The sequence below is a fragment of the Equus caballus genome, chromosome 11 (assembly GCF_041296265.1).
Source record: "Equus caballus isolate H_3958 breed thoroughbred chromosome 11, TB-T2T, whole genome shotgun sequence".
NCBI lineage: Eukaryota > Metazoa > Chordata > Mammalia > Perissodactyla > Equidae > Equus > Equus caballus.
The window spans coordinates 40,851,665-40,857,988 of NC_091694.1; the positions used below are offsets into that span (position 1 = coordinate 40,851,665).

Below are 6,324 nucleotides of genomic sequence, written 5' to 3' on the forward strand. Positions count from 1 at the left end.
GCTGGCACGGGGGTGCTTCCCCTCTGGCTCAGCCAGAGCCTCTTGGCCACTTCCTGTTGCCCTCCGGCTGGTGGGCCCTAAGCGGGCTCCCTCCCTCGGCTTTCCCGGAGATCCCAATGTCCGCTCCACAGGGCTGGGCCAGGCTCGGCGGGCCCCGGACCTCACACCAGAAGACGAGAGAGGGGTGAGTCTGAGGCGAAGCCAGAAGCTCCAGGACAGGCTGCTGAGTCTTCCAAACCTCTCTGCTCCGAGGCCCAGGGCAGGGGCCCCAGGATGGGGGAGGACCCCCAGTGGTTGGTGCCTGGAGTGAGATGTGGCAGCTTCTGGTTCTGAGGCGCTGGCTTGTGAAACAGATAAGAAATGCGATATGGGGAGCCCAGATGGTCCCTTTACTGAGAACAGAGGGGCCTTGGGCGTTTGGTTCTGTCCAACAAGCACGACTGTGCCTGAGACCACTGCAGGGACTGGGGACAAAAGGGGTGACATCTCTCCCCAACAAGGAGTCCACAATCCTGTTGTGGAAGCATACAATAATTGTGGTTTATTGGGGAATGTCCATTCACGGGCATCTAAACAGGAAACATTTTTATGTTTTCTCATTGCTTTCCGTTGTGCTAGGTTGAACCCCCCCTTCCTGTGCCTTGACACGTTTTAGGCAGGTTCCCTGGCTCCCTTGTCTCTTTTGGAAGTGGTAGTTCACGGTGGCCGGGTGGGCCAGGCCACCTCTTTTGGGCATGGAGGTACTCGGTTCTCAGTCCCCGTTTCTCGCTTTGGGCCTTAGCTCAGTTCTGGGACCGTTAAGTCCTTGACATGACCTATGATAAGATAAAGTCCAGGGAGCTGTGGGAGCAAAGGGAAGGGCACCCACCTGGCCGCGGGGGGGTCAGGAAAGTCTTCTGGGCAACCTCTCTCCCGCAGGTCTGGCTGGACTCAGAGTCCCTCAGGGGACAGTGCTTGATTTCCATGACGATGGTCTCCCCTTTGACAAGTTTCCCATGAGCTCTGAGCACCTGTTGTGGAGTCAATGTGAACTTGAGGGCTGGGGTCTGCTGTGTCTGGAGTGCCCATCAGGGCTGGGCACATCAACATCGGGAGAATGAATGAGCTGATTCCAGCTGAGGAGTTCTGTTCTCTTGTGCCTTGGTTGATGGGGTATCTTGGGATCCTAGAAGAGTCTGAGATCCTTGAAGGAATTTCTGGAATGTGAGATGGCTCAGTCAATCCAGGGACTCGTAGGCTGTGCTCTGGGCTCTGCTCAGCCATGCAGGTGGCTTATCACTGGCCAGCCCACAACATCATTTTCCTCCTGCCTGGCTGGAACTCCCTTCTCCAGCCTGCTTCTTCTTCCATTACAGCCCCCAAAGCTCTCCCTCTGTACCCCTCTCAGAACTGAGCTCTCCAGACGGCCCTGATGGCCTAGAGGTTAAAGTTCAGAGCATCTGCTTTGGCACCCTGGGTTGTGGCCTGGCAGTGCAGAACCAGCCCCCTTGTCTGTCAGTAGCCATGCTGTGGCTGTGGCTCACACAGAAGAACTTACCACTATATACAGCTAGGTACTGGGGCTTTGTTGTTGGGGAGTGGGAAGGAAGAAGAAAGGGGGAAGATTGGCAACAGATGTTAGCTTAATGCAAATCTTCCCCTGCAAAAAATAAATAAGTAAATAAAAATTAACAAAAAAGGTATAAATATAAAAAAAAAATTGAGCTTTCAGTTCATGCAGTGCCCTCCACTCCTCCAAGGTTCTGTCTATGGGACTGTGTCCTTTCCGATGACGTTCTGATTGCAGGTCTATTTATAACAATGACTCACCCACTACCTAAACTTCTGCAGAAGAGTTTGGCTTAGGAGCCAACTCCCCTGGAATGTAAAACAATTTGCACTTATAAATGATCGCCATTTCATTTCCAGGAGATTGTGCATCCTTGGCCTCCTCTTGACCCTGTGGCCAGATCACTTAGTGACCCACCCCCCACCGCCCCGGTGCCACAGTCCCCTCCTGTTTACCAAGAATCCTGCTGCCCCCACGACCTGCACAGCTGGGCAAGTTCCTCTTCACCATTAACCTTGAGACCGAGACTTCCTTGCTCTCGCAGATGCGAAGGCCTCTGCTGGATGATTTCCCTTTGTTTTCAGATCGTTAGCTTGTGAATGAGCTCAAGTGGGGACAAGGGCAGGGAGTGGATGAATTGGGAAGAGATGTCTGAGGCGCCAGCCTTGGCCTGAGGTCGGCTTCTCTCTTGAGACCCCAGCCTCACCAGTACCGGACCCACAGAGGCCCCTCGCGCCCTGCTGCCGGCAACCTGTGGAGTCTGTGCTCCCTTTAAAGTGACTACCTGGCAGGAGGGGCAGTCATGACTCGAAGCAGGTTCCACCTCTTCTCCTGCACCGATCGGGGCCAGCGGCTCACCGTCTCCTCCGACAGGTGTCTGTAGTGGGTAGGTCCACTACCTCCTGTAGCTGTTGGGCTGGAAGGATGTGAGCATGGACAAGACATTTGCAGCCAGGCTGGGGGAATGAGATGACCCCTCCCCCAATTGGTCAGCAGACACCCTTGCTGCCTACTTCATAAAGAAAATAGAGTAGAGGCCCTCAGTGGGGTCCCTTGGCTTCCCGTCCACGTCCTCACCTAGAAGCTTTCTACATCCCCGGACCTCCCGTTCTCCAGCCCTTTCACCTTAGTGGTAGAGGGTCGCTCTGTCCTGTGGCCCCTGCTCAGGAATCCTTCCTGACCTCATCATGGTTCGTCGATTGTCACTCAGTCCAGAATGGAGCCTCTGCTGGCTGTCTTACTGCCTCTCTGCATGTTCAGCCAGGTTTATCCTAGACTCCAGGTCGCCCCCCGACCCCCAGCATCACCTCTAGCTACCCCTCTAGCTACCCCTCTCTCCACTCCCTGTCTTCACTCTAGTCATCCCGTTCCCTCCAGGTCACTGCAGGCTGACTTCAGCCTCCACCCCGCCTGCTCTCATCTCTTAGCTGACCCATCCAGGGCAATCCTTTCAGTTTCAAGCTTCGTTGGGCTTTTTGTCGCTTTTGACATCCTTGAGCTCTGCCCTCCCTGGCTTCTGCAGCGCCACCCTCTGCTGGTTCTCAGACACCCCTGGGCTCCATTCCCCCTCCTCCGGCCTCACTGCAGGCTCCCGGCTTCTCCCTCACGTCACTGCCACAGCCGCCAGCTTCAGGCTGTGTTCATGCCCTGCCTTCAGGCTGTTTGCCTTCAATCCATTCTCCACCAACCAGGCGATGCCTCAGAGAGCGCCCCTCCGCCGCTTAAATCCCCACTTTGCAAGGCATGCAAGGCCCCCATGAGCCGTCCCTGCCTGTCTCTCGGCCTCATCTCCTGCCACCACCCCCAAGCCCTATTTTCCAGGCATCCTGAGCTAGTCCCGCTCTGCCAGGTGAACTTACCTTCCTCACATCTCTGCCCAGCACACGATGCTCCTACGGCACAGAAGCCTCTAACCCTCCTTCTTCCTTTGGTTGAGTCCTAGTCATCACTCAGAGCTCTGCTGGCCTGTCCCCTCCAGGGGACTGGCTTCTGGGACCAGCTCTTCCCCTCCTGGTTGCCTTCTGTCTTCCTGCACCGAACCGTCTGTCTGTGTGTCTGCCTCCCACGCTGGCCCGCACTTCCACTCCAACCACCAACTCGACACTCCAGTCTGGGTCCAAATAGCTTTATTTTATGCTCCTCTGGAGTGACTCCCCCTCCTTTAGGGCACTTAACTTGGTAGTTATGTATATAACAAGAGAAAGTATTTGATTAATGCCTGTCTCCACAGGACTGGAAGCCAGGCAAGAACACAGACATCCTTACTTGTAAACGGGGATGTTACTGTTCTTCTTACAGAACATTTGCTACTAAATATTTTGAGACTAATAAACACCTGTGTACCCCATACCCAACTTTGTCCCATCTTACGGCCTGCCATATTGCTTCAGACGCTTTTTCTTAAAGATAGGATTATAGACGTCATTGAAGGCAAGTTGCAATGCATGTTTATGAAAACTTTTATTAAATGCTTAAATATTAAGTAGATATAAATATAGATAAAATATGTTTAATATCTAAGGATTCTGAAAGAGTGGACACCTGTGTACCCACGACCCAATTCAGGAAGGAGAACGTAACCATTACGTGTGAAGTCTCTCTCACGCATCCCCGTTCCTCCCTTCTCGGAGGTAACCATTATCCTGAACTGTGTGTATGATTTTCTTGCTTTTCATTATACTTATACCAAATGTATCTGTATCCCTAAACAATAGGTTGCTGGGTTTTTTGTTTGTTTGTTTGTTTGTTTTTAAAGATTTTTTTATTTTTTCCTTTTTCTCCCCAAAGTACATAGTTGTATATTCTTCCTTGTGGGTCCTTCTAGTTGTGGCATGTGGGACGTTGCCTCAGCGTGGTTTGATGAGCAGTGCCATGTCCGTGCCCAGGATTTGAACCAACGAAACACCGGGCCGCCTGCAGCGGAGAGGGCGAACCCAACCACTCGGCCACGGGGCCAGCCCCTAGGTTGCTGGGTTTTTAAAAAAACTTTACATAAATGGAAACATACAGTTTGGGTTCTTCTGTGATCTGCCTTTTTCAACGTTTTGACTTCAAAACTCTGTGCATCCAGTGGGTGTGAAGTGCTATCTTATTTTCCGGACTGCTGGTGGGGTTGAATGTATTTTCAAATGTTTTCTCTTCTGTGAATTACCTATTCTACTTGGTGATTTTTCTCCAGAATTGTGTGGTAGCTCTTAATAGATTTTGCAGATGAAGCTCTTGGCAGGCAAATATCCCGAGTTGTAGTTTGTCTCTTTGGGGGGAGGGGGGAAGACTCGGGAGGTTTTTTTTTTAAATACAGTAAAATACACAAATGTCGATCGCTACAGTTTGGTGGATTTTTTTTTTTTTTTTTTGCAGAGGAAGACTGGCCCTGAGTATCATCTGTGCTCACCTTCCTCTACTCTATATGTGAGATGCCTGCCACAGCATGGCTTGATAAGCAGTGCTAGGTCCATACCTGGGATCCGAACTGGCGAACCCTGGGCCACTGAAGCAGAGTGAGTGAACTTAACCACTATGCCACCTGGCTGGCCCCATGGATTTTTGGCAAATGCACATAGGTATGTAACCCACTCCTCTATCATGTTCTAGAATATGCGCATCACCCTAGTAAGATCCTCCATGCTCCTTCCTAGGCAATCACTATTTTGACTTCTTATAACATACATTGATTTTGCCTGATTTAGAACTTCATATAAATGAAAACATACAGTAAGTATGTCTGACTTCTTTTGCTCAGGATAATGTTTTTAAGATTCATCCATGTTGTTGCATAGATTTCTTTTTTTATTGCTGAGTAGATTTCCACTGTATAAACATACGACTATATGTTTACCCATTCTCTTGTTGACGGACATCGAGGTTGTTTCAGTTTTGGGCTACTTTGAATAAAATGCTATAAACATTCTTGTACTTGTCTTTTTGTGGACATATGTTTTCATTTCTCTTGGGTAAATACCTCAGTGGAGTTGCTGGCCCATAGGGAAGATGTATGTTTAACTTTATAAGAACCACTATGCTTCATCTTTTAACTCTGTTAAGGGTATTACCTGTCATCAGATCTAACCATCTTTTCCTTTATGGTTTATGCTTGCTTGAAGAAATCTTCTGAGGTCATACAGATTTCCTTTTATATTTCCTTCTGAAGGTTTTAAACTTTGCGTTTCATATGTAGGTCTTTAATTCACCTGAAATTGATTCTTGTCCACAATATGAGATAAGAATCTACTTTCCCCTGGTTCCCCATTTGGGTGACCAATATTCCCAGCTCTGTTATTGACTAGAGCTTACCCTCTCCCTGCCAGCTGTAATGCCCTGTCATATATGAGGCGACTTAGACTTGTTTCTGGGCTCCAGTTTGTGCCATTGGTTTATTTTTCTATCCCTATGCCAATACCACACTGTGTTGATTACTATAATTCATAAAATGTCTATCTGGTAGGGTAGTCATCCTACTTTGTTCTCCAAAATCAGCTTGTCTATTTGAGGTCTTTGCTCTTCCATGCAAACTTTAGGACCAGTTTGCACACACACACACACAAGCAATTGAAATTTTGTTTGCATTTGCATATCTTTATTGATTATTTGGAGGGATGACTGCCATCTTTAGGACCCTGCGTCTTCCCATTCATGATCTGTGGCTCTATTTTTTGTTTTCTAAAGGTGTTTAAATAAAGTTATACACTTTTCTCTGTGAAGGTCTTTGCATATTTTTTGTTGGATTTATTTTAGGTATCTTATAGTTTTTTGATTGCCGCAAATGGAATTTTTTA

At 48.8% G+C, this 6,324-nt stretch overlaps 1 long non-coding RNA gene across 1 annotated transcript; it reads right to left on the reverse strand.

The window, feature by feature from the left end:
• Positions 1-291: 291 nt before the first annotated feature.
• On the reverse strand, positions 292-3,678 carry LOC138916176 (uncharacterized). Its single transcript, XR_011423043.1, has 3 exons — positions 3,409-3,678; positions 2,005-2,465; positions 292-1,196 (listed from the first exon to the last, which is right to left on the reverse strand). It is a non-coding gene; the product is annotated as an uncharacterized lncRNA (long non-coding RNA).
• Positions 3,679-6,324: the final 2,646 nt, after the last annotated feature.